The sequence below is a fragment of the Schistocerca serialis genome, chromosome 4 (assembly GCF_023864345.2).
Source record: "Schistocerca serialis cubense isolate TAMUIC-IGC-003099 chromosome 4, iqSchSeri2.2, whole genome shotgun sequence".
Classification (NCBI taxonomy): domain Eukaryota; kingdom Metazoa; phylum Arthropoda; class Insecta; order Orthoptera; family Acrididae; genus Schistocerca; species Schistocerca serialis.
In genome coordinates this window covers 669431613-669448132 of record NC_064641.1, presented here as the reverse complement: position 1 = coordinate 669448132, position 16520 = coordinate 669431613, and positions in this window count along the sequence as shown.

The window sequence follows — 16520 nt, the reverse complement described above, 5'->3', positions numbered from 1 at the left end:
TGAACTGTGATGTCGTGTTGAAGCTGCATGGGCAGCTTTAACTGTGCACGCCATCCAAGCTCTGTTTGACTCAATGCCCAGGCGTATCAAGGCCGTTATTACGGCCAGAGGTGGTTGTTCTGGGTACTGATTTCTCAGGACCTATGCACCCAAATTGCGTGAAAATGCAATCACGTCAGTTCTAGGATAATATATTTGTCCAATTAATACCCGTTTATCATCTGCATTTCTTCTTGGTGTAGCTATTTTAATGGCCAGCAGTGTATGAACATGAGTGATATATCGCATTTTAGTAACCCTTACTAGCATTTAATAATATAAATAACGTGTAATTAAAAACTGCCTAACTGAGTCTGGACCGCCCTGTATTTGTTATAACAGCCTTGATATCAGCGATGAAAACGAATTCTACCACTAATAACGAATAAAAGTCCTCGCAGCTTCTCGATGACTGTTCTTAAGAAAATACTAATAAATTAATGACCAAATTATCTGCAAGGAAGTTTAATGTTTCCAAAACCACGCCTCATAGTATTCACAGAGACTACAGCAGAAGACACAGAAATCCCGACATTTGAAGTCGATTCATGGATAGTATCATTTTCCGCTGTAAATCAAAGCAGCTGGTCACTAGACATTTCAATAGACACAGTTCATCACTGACCTACAGAAAAGGTGATAAGAATTGAAGAATTTGGTTCAAATCGTGCGAATATAGCTCGTACACACCACAAAGGAACAATAGTCTTTATACTAAGAGATGATATTTCTGGATGTAACTCTATTTTTATATCTTTGTAAGCGAACATACGTATTACACACCAGACGGAAATAGATGTTTCCTAGATATGACTATTGTTTCACTTTTACTAAGTGTCTCCCCTGCTGAGTGTGTTGTTTCTTTCCTTTCTGTCTCCTACAAATTTCATTGTTATTAACATGATTTCTGTATTCAGCTTCCATTCCATTTAATTTGTTTGTTAAATATCATGCTTAATCTTAGCCAGAATGGAATCTTCATTTGCGAAACTTCTTCAGTTGATATTCCATATATGATGAGTCAAAGAACAAAAAAATACTTTTTCCTCATCAAGTTTATCGGCAGCGGTAATATGCCGCTTTTCTACATTGCAATTATTTAAGCTGTGACGTATATCCTTCGTTTTCACTTGAGTAATTATTATCAGTCGACGTGAATTATTTCCGTAATGGGTTTCACGTGCACTGTCTTATGATTAATATCTCTTTCCTCCAGATTGTCATGACAAAGATTTTTCACCGGGTCAATAACGATAGGAATTTTCCCATTTTATTCTTTCTTCACTAGTATCAGAGCACAAAAAAATTGTCTTTCTTGGACCTTTACCATTTCCAATTCCAAGCTGGGTACTACACGTATTTCTTCGCTCTTAATTCTGTTCCGTTCCGTATATTGTTATGAAACATTTATAAAGTGAAATGAAAGCTCGATACATTCAGAAAGAGTGTAAGTTTTAGAAATGTGCACTGACTAAACGCGTACTGTAACATTATTTACTATTCTGTGGGTCGAATTCCCCTTGCAATCAATCTTCGTTTCAGTTGCAGTGCGGCTGTGTAGTAGCGAGGGTAGTTGAACCTCTCGAGCGAGCGCCGTGTTGTATATTACGATTACTGAATAAATAAACGCGCTCTCGATGCGAGTCTCTCGCATTTATGTATTTATGGCTTAATTTAGCTGCAGCGAATCAGAATAGCTGAGATGGAAGCAGATTTCCTCCGTTGCTCCCGTAAGCTCAACAGACATATAGGTTTCATACGAACTTTAACCAATACATTTTAACCGAGCAGAATGATTTTCATCACAAAAACCTCCGGATCTTTGTAAGAGTGTAGTGATACGCAAATTTCTTAAGCATCATTCTATTCGATAACTGTTAACGATGTGGTCGTTGGTCGTTACCCGAAGTTAAAATACGTGTAGTTAAACGAAATTAACGACACTTCAAGCTTCCTGGAATGTCAAGAGAACCGCAAGACAACACGTCTAATCACCTATTGAATTATATCAAAGAAATAAATATTGCTTTTGCATTGCTCAGTGAAGGTACGATACCGTTACACAGGTGTATAAATTTCCGCAGAAAATAAATGTCATCAGAAACAGTGTACTTGTAGATGCCATAGTAGAGTATACCCTTAAGTTTATCTTCTTGTAAAATGAGTCAACAGCCTATGTGGAATACTGAAAGGACATGATACATCGCTGTGTGTGTAGGTGGTTTATTTTGCTCTTTCAGTTTCAGGATTACGCCATTGTGAAGGATAAACAATTCGTGTCATTGCCGGAATAAATCATTTACTTTGTACCTGAGTGTGCGGTGTTTTGAAGATTGCTGGCAGATTACAATTGTGTGCCGGAGCAGAACCCGGGATCTAGCATTTCGCAGGCAATTATCCTTTCGGCTCAGCATCTGCTTCTTCTCTGGAAATAATTGCTGCATCAGCAAAGGATTTTTACCTCGAGGACTCCTCGTCTTTGACCCAAATGGTTTGTTTGACGTAGTTTCTCCACAACAATTTTTAATTCCTACATAATCTCACTAAATAATTTAGTTAAGAGGATTCTTGGGGAACAGTCATCTTGTTTTGATTTTGAAGGATTCAGGAATTTAATTTATAGATTTACCTATACAAGGAATTTTCGAACGTTTCACTCTTAAACAACAGTAACATAAATATTTCCTCACATATGCGTCTCGCAATGTGACCACGACGAGAATAGCAGAGGAACTAATGCTCATAAGAAAGATTACAACCAATCATATTCCGACCCACCATTCGTGAATTATACAGTGAGGGGGGCTAATTCTTACTGGTACCAAAAGTACTCCTTCACCCCCACACCCTACCCGCCATACACCTGGAAGTGATTTATGAAGTACAAGTAACGATGTGGAAACGGATTTTATCCTCGTTAAAGCCCGAACACTAGTTGTCAGTAAAAGACTACCAAATCCACCGGTTAGTCCCTCAACCGTTAGGGGTAAAACCCAATGGGACTCGGGGCAAGTAAGGCTAGCAACCTGCTTCCCTGGTACTTTAAACATGATGCTGGCAACAATCAGAGCAAAATGCCTCGGACCTTTAGAGGTGACGGAGTCCCACCTCTAACTGACAAACCAGGGACTCCTAAGATACGACTTGGCAAACAAATGGTAATCAGATGGGGAGCTATTAATATCAATGGGGGCTACTCTGGGAAGAAGGTAGACCTGGCAGAGGCTGCAAGTAAGATGGGGCTGGACGTTTTAGCTGTTAGTCACATTCGGGTAAGGGGTGAGAAAGAAGAGGAAGTGGGAGAATACAAGGTCTACCTGTCAGGAGTCAAAGCAGGAATAGCACAATGGGGTGTAGGGCTTTACATCAGGAAAGAAATGGAACCCAGCGTAGTTGCAATAAGGTACGTAAACGAACGACTGATGTGGATAGATTTGACAGTGTCTAGCAAGAAAATTAGAATTTTGTCAGTATATTCGCATTGTGAAGGGACAGATCAAGATAAGATGGATAATTTTTATGAGGCACTCAGTGATGTAGTTGTTAGAGTAAAGGACAAGGACAGTGTTCTGCTCATGGGTGATTTTAATGCCAGGACTGGAAATCGAACAGAAGGGTATGAAAAGGTTATGGGTAAATTTGGAGAGGATATGGAGGCCAACAGGAACGGGAAACAACTATTGGATTTCTGTGCCAGTATGGGCTTAGTAATCACAAACTCCTTTTTTAAACATAAGAACATTCACCGGTATACTTGGGAAGGCAGGGGAACCAGATCAGTCATTGACTATATAATAACAGATCAGGAATTCAGGAAGGCTGTGAGGGACACACGTGTATTCAGGGGATTCTTTGATGACACTGACCATTATTTAATCTGCAGTGAAATTGGGATTGTGAGGGCGAAAGTGCAGGAGGTCAGGTCCATATGTAGGAGGATAAGAGTGGAGAAACTTCAGGATAAGGAAATCAGGCACAAGTACATAACAGTGATCTCAGAAAGGTACCAGTTAGTTGAATGTAGTCAATTACAGTCGTTGGAAAAGGAATGGACAAGGTACAGGGACACAGTACTAGAAGTGGCTGAAGAATGTCTTGGAACAGTAGTGTGTAAAAGTAGGATGAAGCAAACAGCTTGGTGGAATGACACAGTCAAGGCAGCCTGTAAAAGGAAAAAGAAGGCGTATCAAAAATGGCTACATACTAGAACTCAGGTAGACAGAGAAAGTTATGTTGAAGAAAGAAACAAAGCCAAACAGATAATTGCAGCATCCAAGAAGAAATCATGGGAAGACTTAGGAAACAGGTTGGAGACTATGAGTCAAGCTGCTGGAAAACCATTCTGGAGTGTAATTAGCAGTCTACGAAAGGGGGATAAGAAGGAAATGACAAGTAATTTGGACAGGTCAGGAAAACTGCTGATGAATCCTGTGGATGCCTTGGGCAGATGGAGGGAATATTTTGAACAGTTGCTCAATGTAGGTGAAAATACGATCAGTAATGTTTCAGATTTCGAGGTAGAATGGGATAGGAATGATGATGGAAATAGGATCACATTTGAGGAAGTGGAGAAAATGGTCAATGGATTGCAGTGCAATAAAGCAGCTGGGGTGGATGAAATTAAATCGGAATTCATCAAATACAGTGGAATCTCAGGTCTTAAATGGCTACACAGGATAATTGAAATGGCCTGGGAGTCGGGAAAGCTTCCATCAGACTGGACAAAAGCAGTAATCACACCAATCTTTAAACATGGAAACAGAAAAGATTGTAACAACTACAGAGGTATATCTTTAATCAGCGTTGTTGGTAAAATCTTCTCTCGTATTGCTGAAAGGAAAGTGCGAGTATTAGTTGAGGACCAATTGGATGAAAATCAGTGTGGGTTTAGGCCTCTTAGAGGTTGTCAGGACCAGATCTTTAGCTTACGGCAAATAATGGAGAAATGTTATGAGTGGAACAGGGAATTGTATCTATGCTTTATAGATCTAGAAAAGGCATATGACCGGGTTCCTAGGAGGAAGTTATTGTCTGTTCTACGAGATTATGGAATAGGAGGCAAACTTTTGCAAGCAATTAAAGGTCTTTACATGGAGGTCAGGTAGCAGTTAGAGTTGACGGTAAATTGAGTTCATGGTTCAGAGTAGTTTCAGGCGTAAGACAAGGCTGCAACCTGTCTCCACTGTTGTTCATATTATTTATGGATCATATGTTAAAACAATAGACTGGCTGGGTGAGATTAGGATATGTGAACACAAAATAAGCAGTCTTCCATATGCGGATGACTTAGTTGTGATGGCAGATTCGATTGAAAGCTTGCAAAGTAATATTTCAGAGCTAGATCAGAAATGTAAGGCCTATGGTATGAAGATTAGCATCTCCAAAACGAAAGTAATGTCAGTGGGAAAGAAATATAATCGGATTGAGTGCCAAATAGGAGGAACAAAGTTAGAACAGGTGGACGGTTTCAAGTACTTAGGATGCATATTCTCACAGGATGGAAGCGAGGTGTAGCAAAGCTAATGCAGGGAGCGCTCAGCTACGATCTACTGTCTTCTGCAAGAAGGAAGTCAGTACCAAGACTAAGTTATCTGTGCACCGTTCAATCTTTCGACCAACTTTGTTGTGATGGGAGCGAAAGCTGGGTGGATTCAGGTTACCTTATCAACAAGGTTGAGGTTACGGATATGAAAGTAGCTAGGGTGATTGCAGGTACTAGTAGATGGGAACAATGGCAAGAGGGTGTCCACAATGAGGAAATCAAAGAAAAACTGGGAATGAACCCTATAGATGTAGCAGTTCGGGCGAACAGGCTTAGATGGTGGGGTCATGGGAGAAGCAAGGTTACCCAAGAGACTCATGGGTTCAGCAGTAAAGGGTAGGAGGAGTCGGGGCAGACCAAGGAGAAGATAGCTGGATTCAGTTAAGAATGATTTTGAAGTAATAGGTTTAACATCAGAAGAAGCACCAATGTTAGCACTGAATAGGGGATCATGGAGGAATTTTATAAGGGGGCTATGCTCCAGACTGAACGCTGAAAGGCATGATCAGTCTTAAATGATGATGAGTATTCCTTTAAGCTGTGATGTCTGAAGTTGTTATGCGTAATCGTGCTACGTACGTGTCACGACCGTCAGCAGCAACACATTTAGTATTTCACGTCGAATCTCTGTACGTCACTTCACCTCTGGAGAGACTTGTTTTATTTATACTCTGCGCATCGATCGTCATGATGAGGCCCTTCGAGAGACAGCCGACCATTGTAAAGTATCAGTCACGTGTTTCGCAGCACGTCTGCTGTCCTTTCAGAACAAGAAAAGGTGGAGAGGCTCAGTTTTTACGGCATAAGCAAAACACGACGATCCTTACGAAGAACCAAAGAAAGTGCAACTAGAAAAGCTGCTACTGAAGGAATGAGAAAATTAAAATCAATTTTCTTCATCAGAACGTTAGGGGACTGAAAAACAAGGTATATAAGCTTCTTGTACGGCTAGATCATGTGTAAAATTCTGGCTTGATTTATGTTCTGAGCCTCTGTGAACACCACATAATCACAAGGACACGAAAATTAAGTGGCTCTGAGCACTGTAGGACTTAACATCGATGGTCATTAGTCCCGTAGAACTTAGAACTACTTAAACCTAACTAACCTATGGACATTACACAACACCCAGTCATCACGAGGCAGAGAAAATCCTTGGCCCCGCAGGGAATCGAACCCGGGAACCCGGGCGTGGGGAAAGTTAAGTATAATGGGTTATAAACAGTCATATTCATGGAGAGTGGCTGTGACAAATGGACGACTTGCTACATAAGTCAAACTTGGATACGGTCAAAAATATTGACAGAAGCAGTTTTCGTGTAGATCAGAACTTAGAAGCATGTGCTTGTGAGTTGTTACCGCAGAATACTTCTCTAGTAATGGTAACACTCTACAGAGCCCCTACAGGAAACTTTCACCCACGTATGAGAATTCTAGAAGCGTTAATGAGCTACTTGTCAGATGAGACGAAACGGTTACTAGTTTCTGGAGAATTCAGTGTAGATTATTTAAAAGGTACGGACAAGAAAATGAACTTCCTGAGCTGTATTCGCAGTTGCGAATACATACAGTCATCAGCTGTATACTGGAATCACAACACTAAGTATCTGAGCCAAACCAGGATTCGAACTCAGATTTCGCCACTAGGCTATCCGAGCACGACTCACGGCTACATCCAAATTTCCATATATCGTCAACCCTGTGTCCACATGCTGCTGAGGAGTGCAGACACTGCAACATCGTATTGTATCGAAAAATGAACTGCTGTTATTAACTAGTTACTTCAATGTGACTTCAGTGGTTAATTCTCCACCTGCTGCGCAGCATCGTAGTAGGACTCAGTCTGGCAAAATTTTTACACTTAGTGCTCAGGTTGAAACAGTTAAGGCGTGCCCAATTTTTAATGAACTATCCGGTCATGAAGCACAATTAATGGAAATACACAGTACACCTGAGGTAGGTTCATGCTGGGCAGTGAGGCTTATTAATGAGAACAGGATACAGTGATTTAAGATTAGGTTACAAGAGGTGTTGTGGGATGACGCATTTACACAAAGAGATGCTAGTGGAAAAATTCAATTTATTCTATAGTGAACTTGTGTCAATATTTGAAAGCAGCTTTCCTAATTAGTTGTCCTGGAAATCCATTAAAAATCAAGTAAGAAATGGACACCTAAGGGAATTAGAACCTCATAAGAGGAAAAAAGGAAGCTTATATAAAAGCCGCAAGCGGTCTAAGGCACTGCAGTCATGGACTCTGCGGCTGGTCCCAGCGGAGGTTCGAGTCCTCTCTCTGGCATGGGTGTGTGTGTTTGTCATTACGATAATTTCGGTTAAGTAGTGTGTAAGCTTATGGACTGATGACCTTAGCAGTTAAGTCCCGTAAGATTTCACACACATTTGAACATATATATAAGCCACAATATGTAAATATCTGACATTACTTGTATACAACCAAAAATGCTGTTACATTTTAAGAAAAATCATTAAAACTTCCAAAAGTATTCACGAACAGACATAAATGGATAATTAGGATAGTAAGATTACAGTTTTATTGCATACTGTTAAACAGGAGACAGGACGCCAGTCAATGAACAAGGTACCAAAATAAACTAGTTGACAATGTTGTGACTGATTATTGATAAAATGCAAGTACTTTTAACAATCTATCTCTAAATACTGACTCTGTGGTCTAGGTATTCGTAGCTGTGGTAGTACATTTTGTAGCAGGAATTCCGCAAATAGTTGTATTTTGAACCAGCAATTTAGTAAAAGCAAGTTTTACGAAGTTCTTGCTATAAAATGTACTTTGTGAATGTAGCAACAAGAGTGATATTAAATGGTAGCTGAAACTGCAGGAGAATACGTTAGAAAACTCATTCTACAAAATTTTAAGCAACAAGAGGTAGTACCATCATGTTTCACTGGAATTAATAGACCTATAAAAATTCAAAAAAAAAAAAAAAAAATAAAGAAAGAAAAACAAAAAGCCCACAAGTTTCGTATGGTGTTGACGCAATTTCAAATACAATTCTGAAAAGTTATTCTAACTTAGTAACGTCCTAAGTAACATATGTAACTCATCACTGGCACAGTGTATTGTTCCAGGCAGTTTGAAATATGCAGTCGTCAAGCCTCAAAGTGACAAGAAAAACTTAAATGATTATCGTCTTATTTCCCTACTGACACCTTATTTCAAAACATTCAATGTACTAAAGACTAGTCTCATATTCAAGTAGAAACAATTTAGTTAGCTCATCACAGGTAGGATTCCACAAGGGTTTCTCAACTGAGACTGCTATTTACGCGTTGTAGACCTTAAATAATGGATAGGTAGTGGGTAGTCTTTGTGATGTTTAGAGAGCTTTCGACTGAGTACATCATGTTACATAAAACTGATAGCTCTACACATAACTGGTCTGAATCATAACAAATAGAATGCTGAACGTAGTGCTGAAGAATTATAAGAAATTTTAGTGACCGGGGAGAAATTATAAAAGGATCCATCCATATACCTCGTGTGCGTGAATGACCTTTCACGTAAAACTCAACAAGCAGAACTGGTGCTTTTAGCAGACGATACTTGTGTTATAATAAATCCCATTCGACAGAACGCCACACACGAGACTGTTAATGTTGTTTTATAAAGAATATTTACTTACAATCATTAAATATTGAGAAAACACATTATATTCAGTTTTGTACAACAAACTGTCATACCAACAACTGGTGTAGCATGCGAACAAGTGTCTGTATATGCTCCACGTTTTTCAGTGTTTATATTTATGAAAGCCAGACCTGGAAGATAATATTAGGAAAGTGTACCTCTCCTATGTAGGAGGGCGCATACAGAAGACTTGTACAACCCTTTCCCGAACATTGGTCGAGCATTTGGAATCACCACCAGATTCACATCAAAAGATGAAATCAAAGAAATTCAGAACTGTGCTGCTAGATTTTTTACCGGCACGTTGAGTCAACAGGCGGGATTTATGCATATGCTTCATGAACACAAGCTGGAATTAGTGAAGGGAAAACGACGTTCTTTTCCGTGAAAGCAGTTGAGAAAATTTGACGAACTGCTACTTACGCTGAAGAACGATTCTATTGCCGTCATCGTACATTTCACGTAAAGACGGCGAAGAGAGGAGAAATTAGGGCTCGTTGGGAGGTATAGACACAGCCGTTTCTCCCTCGCTCCGTTTACGAGAGGAACATCGATTGAAATGACTATACTCCGATTAAAATGAGTTGATAGTTGACACTTTACGCGTCGTAGCGGGTTTTCTACAACCACAGTGCTGTAATGGTTCTTTATTTACGTGACCATTACGGTACTCCAACCCCAGTTCTCGATACCAGTAGTATCGTACTACTTTTCTGCGAAGTGATAGACATATTTTTGTGACAATATTCACATTTGGTTTTATTAATGTATAGGTACTCCGATGTATCGATATATCACAAAGATATGGTTCTTGTGTGTATTCATTTCTGTGGGACTGTCACAGCCTTTGACTTACTTGTAACGGTTTTGTTGCGAATGCGCACAGAACAGTCTTTGTTTCACTTTCCAGAAGTTAAGTTGTTATTTCGCTTTGTAAAAGAACAGTCAAGTCTTTTGTTTGGTTAAAGTGGAAATTAATTATATGAAGATTGATACAAAACTGTTTTCTTGATGATGTGACAATTAAGAAGAAGTATATGTGAATTTACAAGAAGTTTAATAAAAATTTGGATCGTGAACATCAAGTCAAAAATTATTTCAACCATACCATTGTTCTGATCTGCGATTGTTTGATCATTAAGAATTTCCTGAAAAAGGCATTTGTTAGGTCTTCAAATATTGCTAAAATACAGATCTGGACCTTCTAGTAGTCAAATGGTTCAAATGGCTCTGAGCACTATGGGACTCAACTGCTGAGGTCATTAGTCCCATAGAACTTAGAACTAGTTAAACCTAACTAACCTAAGGACATCACACACATCCATGCCCGAGGCAGGATTCGAACCTGCGACCGTAGCGGTCTCGCGGTTCCAGACTGCAGCGCCAGAACCGCGCGGCCACTTCGGCCGGCCTTCTAGTAGTCAAAGTGGAATCAGCCTAGAATCAAAAAGATGAGCCATAACAACTTCAACGAAATCTACATGGGAATCCATTCAAGATAAGTGACAAAATGAACGACTTTTTATTAGTGACTTCATTATTTCCATTCTGACGATACCATCCACTGTCAATAACTTTGCTATTGTCCAATAAAGCGAACACAATGCAGCGTGAGCAAAATTGTTGATCTGATTTCTAATCTACTTTGCAAGTGGTGGTATTGTAAGAGAGCATAACGTCACACCTGAACGATTCGCCGTTACCAAACTGCACGACGCCAACTATTTCACTTCGAATTCCTTGCCAACTTTCTTTCTTGAAGTGTTTCGATCCAAATCCTAGGTCTTGCCATTTTACTTCTCACTTAATGTCACATGGAAACCACACCAGAAGCAAAGCAAAGTAAAACGCAAAACACACACACACACACACACACACACACACACACACACACACGATGCTATATGCTATAACGAAATACAGACCTTTCGTACACAGCACTAACCTGACGCAACTGGATTACTCCACACAAAGTGCGACTCAGCGTCACATATGCAGTTGCTATAATCAGAGATCGGTCAACTTCAGATAGACTTTGCACGACATCGCGGTAAGCTGAATTTTTGTAGGTTGCATTCAATTGTTGTGACCAGGGCAGCAGAGTCATAAATACAACCGCCTTCTATGGTGTAATGGCGTAGCACAGTCGTTAGTGTACAACCCTGCCATCTGTGCTCTTTAGTTGGTGATGTGGGAGGATGTATTGTCATAGTGAGGACAGTCCCAGGTAACTAATGACAGCCGGCCGGAGTGGCGGAGCGGTTCTAAGCGCTTCAGTCTGGAACAGCGCGACCGGTACGGTCGCAGGTTCGAATCCTGCCTCGGGCATGGATGTGTGTGACGTCCTTAGGTTAGTTAGGTTTAAGTAGTTCTAAGTTGTAGGGGACTGATGACCCCAGATGTTAAGTCCCATAGTGATCAGAGCCACTTTTGAACTAATGACAGCGAGAAATTACAGTTTGCTTTTACCACTGACACTGTAATTTTTCCGTCTTGAGTTTTCTCGTAGATGTTTTTGGCCTTAAAGCCGTGATTTAAGTTCTGCGGCAGACTGTTGACTGCCGCTTCCTCGGGTACAATGCGCATCTCGAGTCTGTGGATAGGTTAGGACATGCGTTTCATTCAGTGCTACAGAACGTGTCGTCTGTCACAGTTCAATTATTGGTCACTTAAAATCAGCTGTCGAGAGACAATCTCCCACTTCCGCCACACGTCGCGGCGGCCACTTCCAGTATTCCTCCATGTTTCAGATTAACAGATTTTGTGAAGTGATTCGCCGTGTTCGTGTGTCGCCTGTAACCGAGCGATAGCCGACAGCCGATGTGGTAACACTGTAGCGGCAAGTGACAGACGTGAACTATCAAATAATTTTAATCGGAATATGCTAGTGATACAAAGTACACTCCGTCATGCACCGTATTGTGACATGTGGCTTGTGTCTGTAGATGTAAATATACAGGGTGCGTCAAAAAAATATATACACACTTTGAACTGTCATAGACCATTTATTTCGCGTTCTACAAGGTTAAATATCTATGAAAGAGTACTGTTATGTTTCTTCAACAAGTGGCAGCAGTGGCAAGGAAGTAACTGCAACATGGCGGACGTGCGTTTCAGCCTTGAAGCGCGGAAGCAGATAATTAAGTGGTACTGGAAGTTTGAGAATATGGCTGCGGTTTGAAGACAGTGGAGAAGTGAGTATGGTACAGAACCACCTTCAAGGTTAACAATTATACGTCTACGAGACAAATTCGAAATTCATGGATCAGTGTGTGATGTGCATAAAGGTCGATCAGGGTGACCTCGTACAGCTACAAGTAATGACTTCACAACTGGGGTTTTGGAACTGTTTCAGCGTTCGCCTCAGAAATCTTCAAGGCAAGCGACACGTGAAAGTAATGTAAGTGCTAGTAGTGTGCTACGCATTCTGAAGAAAGGCAAGGTTCGTGTGTACATTCCAAGGCTGGTGCAACAGCTAAGTGACGACGATCCAAATCGAAGATTAGAATTTTGTGAATGGGTGCAGGAGATGGTGAGACGTGAACCGGGATTTATGGGTAGCATAATTCGGTCGGATGAAGCCCAACTCAAACTCAGTGGAACTGTCAATAGGCGCAATTGTGTGTACTGGGCTGAAGATAATCCTCACATTACAGTTGAAAAGGCTGTGAATTTGCCTGGTGAAAATGTGTGTGACTCGGAGTCACCTCGGAAGATGTTCTCCGTAGTTGAGAACGAAACGTCAGGGTGAAGAAGTTCTACAGATCGACCACGGCAACTTAGCCCGGAAGTGTTTACTGATGAAGACGCCGGCCGTGAAAGCCTACATGGAATGGTAGCTAACAATGCTTGCTGACTCCATATTCCCTGCCATTCGTGCATTATACGGTAATGATGAGATTTATTTCCAAAAATATGGCGCCCCGCCGCACTATCATAGAGACGTACGAGCATACCTGGATCACAATGTGCCAGGCCAGTGGATAGGACGCAGGGGACCAATCGAGTTTCCTGCTCGCTCTCCAGGCCTCGCACCGCTGGATTTCCTCTTATGGGGCACAGTAAAAGACGAAGTGTACAAACGTAAACCACGTAACCTGGACAGACTTTGGAATGTGATTCAGGCGGTGTGCGCAGAAATCTCATTGGACACTTTGGTACGATGTACGTAAAGAGTGGTGACTCATACTCAGAAATGTATTGATGCTGAAGGCCACCAGTTTGGACATTAATCACATTTGCAAAGGACTTTAAGCTTTCCATTTCCCGAAATTTAACATTGTAGAACGGGAAATAAATTTTCTATGACGCTTCAAAGTGTGTATACACTTTTTTGACGCACCCTGTATTTATGTATCTTCTATAATCCTACAGGTCAACTCTAGTTGACAATGAAGAAGTGGCAGTAGGAAAAACACTCACTGTTGAAGCGATGCAGCGTACAGCGTCATCAAGTGAGGCGCTGTTCTACAGCCTGACGTGTAGAGGACAGAGAGGGGTGGCAGGAATTAGACACGCGCCAGTTCCCGCCGGCTGATTGGTTATTGGCCCGCGCGGCTGCCTGCCCTTGCCTGGCTCTTTTCACGCCCACGCCACACCACATCAAGCGCTTTTTGACGCCGCTGTGCCTGGCAGCTCGCCCTGGGCAGCACATTCCCCGAACTCGCAGTCCGACAGTATATCCTACCTACACATCGGTGCAGCCTGTTAAACCAGAATCTGGCGCCAGTCTGACCTTACTTCGTCTCGTCCCCCTTCTATCGGTGCGACACATTCTGCTCCGTTTCAACTCAGTTTTTGGTTTCCTCCTTATCATCCTTTCCACGAACTCGTAATATCCACCGACTTTTCCTGTTTCGCTCTAATTGGAGAGTGCCATTATAAAGTGTAGTGCCTGAGATGGCATACTGTCATATTTTAAATACACTATTAGACACATTGCCTACGGGTCAATATTTCTGGTAAAAGCCTACTGCCTTGTTTTATCATTGAGTATACCATCTGGACTGAATGACTTAGCCAACTGTCATTCAGTCAAGATGATATACTCAGTGATAAAACAAAGCACTAGGCTTTTACCAGAAATATTGACCCGTAGGCAATGTGTCTAATAGCGTATTTTAAATACGACAGTATGCCATCTTAGGCACTGTATAACATTAAAACACTTGATAATGGCACTTTAAAGCCGAAATCATGATCGTGTAATGTAACACTACACATACAAAACAGTCTAATGACTGTATTGACTTTAAAGAAATATATTATCACTGTGGCCCCACATTATGAATAAATTATTACACTTAAGAGGGTTCTAAAGGGCAAAGTGATACACGTATTGCTCTACTTCTTGGTTTTAATCAGGAAAACTGCACCGTTTATGTGTTTTTTCATTCTCAGTATTATACGTTTCAAGGTTTTATTCTCACTGTCAAGTGCATGTGGTTTCCTAAGTATTTTTTGTGATGATTGGATGTGTGATTATCTGCCACTGTGACAGAGTACTCTTCTTTTTAAGGCTATACTGCATTCGTGACATGGAACACAATAAGTGGGCATATTTTGTACATGCTAATATTGGAAATAGTATTTTTATTTGTCTAGTTACAGGTAATGTGCTCCTCTATTACGCATAATATCACGCACAAACCACAACCAACACTGTTTTTTTTTCTTTTTTGTAATCAAAACACGTTACAGGAATATTACGAAAATGTGGTTTCAAAAGAATGGTGCAAGTGGCTCTGAGCACTATGGGACTTAACATCTGAGGTCATCAGTCCCCTAGAACTCAGAACTACTTAAACCTAACTAACCTAAGAACGTCACTCACGTACATGCCCGAGGCAGGATTCGAACCTGCGAACGTAGCGGTCGCGCACTTACAGACTGAAGCACCTACAACCGGTCGGCCACTACGTCCGGCAAAGTATGGTTTCAAAAAGATTTTGTACCCAGTGAGAGATTAAATTATTCAAATAAAGTTGTCAAACATGAAGTTACTTCTAGCATTACTATTACCGACCTGTAAATTGTCGAATCCGTTTTATATTCTATTAGCTGACAAATCCGACATTTCTCCGGTACTCATTTTGACATTTTTCTATTATAAACGGAAACAAAAAAATGAACTGCGTTTATGGCGAGGTATCGAAAAAATTTCATTTCTATGTATTCGTGGAAACACCTCTGAAATAACGCAACAGTCGTGTAAAGAAGTGTGCATAATGTACAGATGTGTAAGTAGAGTATCCAAATTAAGAAACACGATACCGGACAGTTTCTGTACGCTGAGCGCAGCTGCTTCTCATGTCTACAACGCGAGTTTGTAAACGTCTCTATGGCAACACCTCTTTTTATTTCAACAGACGTCTACTGTTTTCGCCTACAGTCGTTTGCGCGTCGCAGTTCATAGTTGTCAATACCACTACCAGATGTCAAAAGCGCTGCCAGATGTCAGGGCTTTACTTAATTCGACTCAACTGCACAAGTGTCTTAGTGGTGAAGATTTCATGCATTATGGGGCCATTATTCACCGACCTCAATTTTTATGATGTATTTCTTGAAGTGTGTATTTGTGTAGGTACATTTAGCGGCATACATGGATACTGTCTAGAAAATATGTTGCGAATAGAGTTAGAAGCAAAAAAGTAATATATTTAAATATCAAGCATGATGCGTCAGTTTTCTACATATTTCAATGCCTATGACGTCATATATCCTGATGTATGTCTCACGCAATGATATAATTTTGTAGGTGATGATGATGAGATCCCATACTCCGAGGACTGTAGGGAGACGATGAGGCAGATCCGTACCGCCGACTAGGCAAGGTCCTAGCAGAGGTGGTTTGCCATTGACTCATTGACTTCCTCCGACCGTAACGGAGATGCATGATGATGGAGACGACACAACAACACCCAGTCATCTCGAGGCAGGGAAAATCCCTGAGCCCGCCATAAATCGAACCCGGGACCCCGTGTGCGGGAAGCGAGAACGCTACGGCAAGACCAAGAGCTGCGGAAAATTTTGTAGGTACTGTCTGCAAAATGTATTGAGAGGAGAGTTAGTAGCAAAGAAGTAATAACAAATTTAAATGTCATGACAATGGAACAGTTTTTCAAGTATCTCAGCGTTTATGACGTCATATCTCCTGAACTACAATGGGTAGCTGGTTCTTACCCGTACAGCGATTGTTGGCTGACAGTAAGGGACATGTTTACCAGTCCAGTGGTTTAGGAGGAGATATAGCGCGCGTGCACGTACACACAC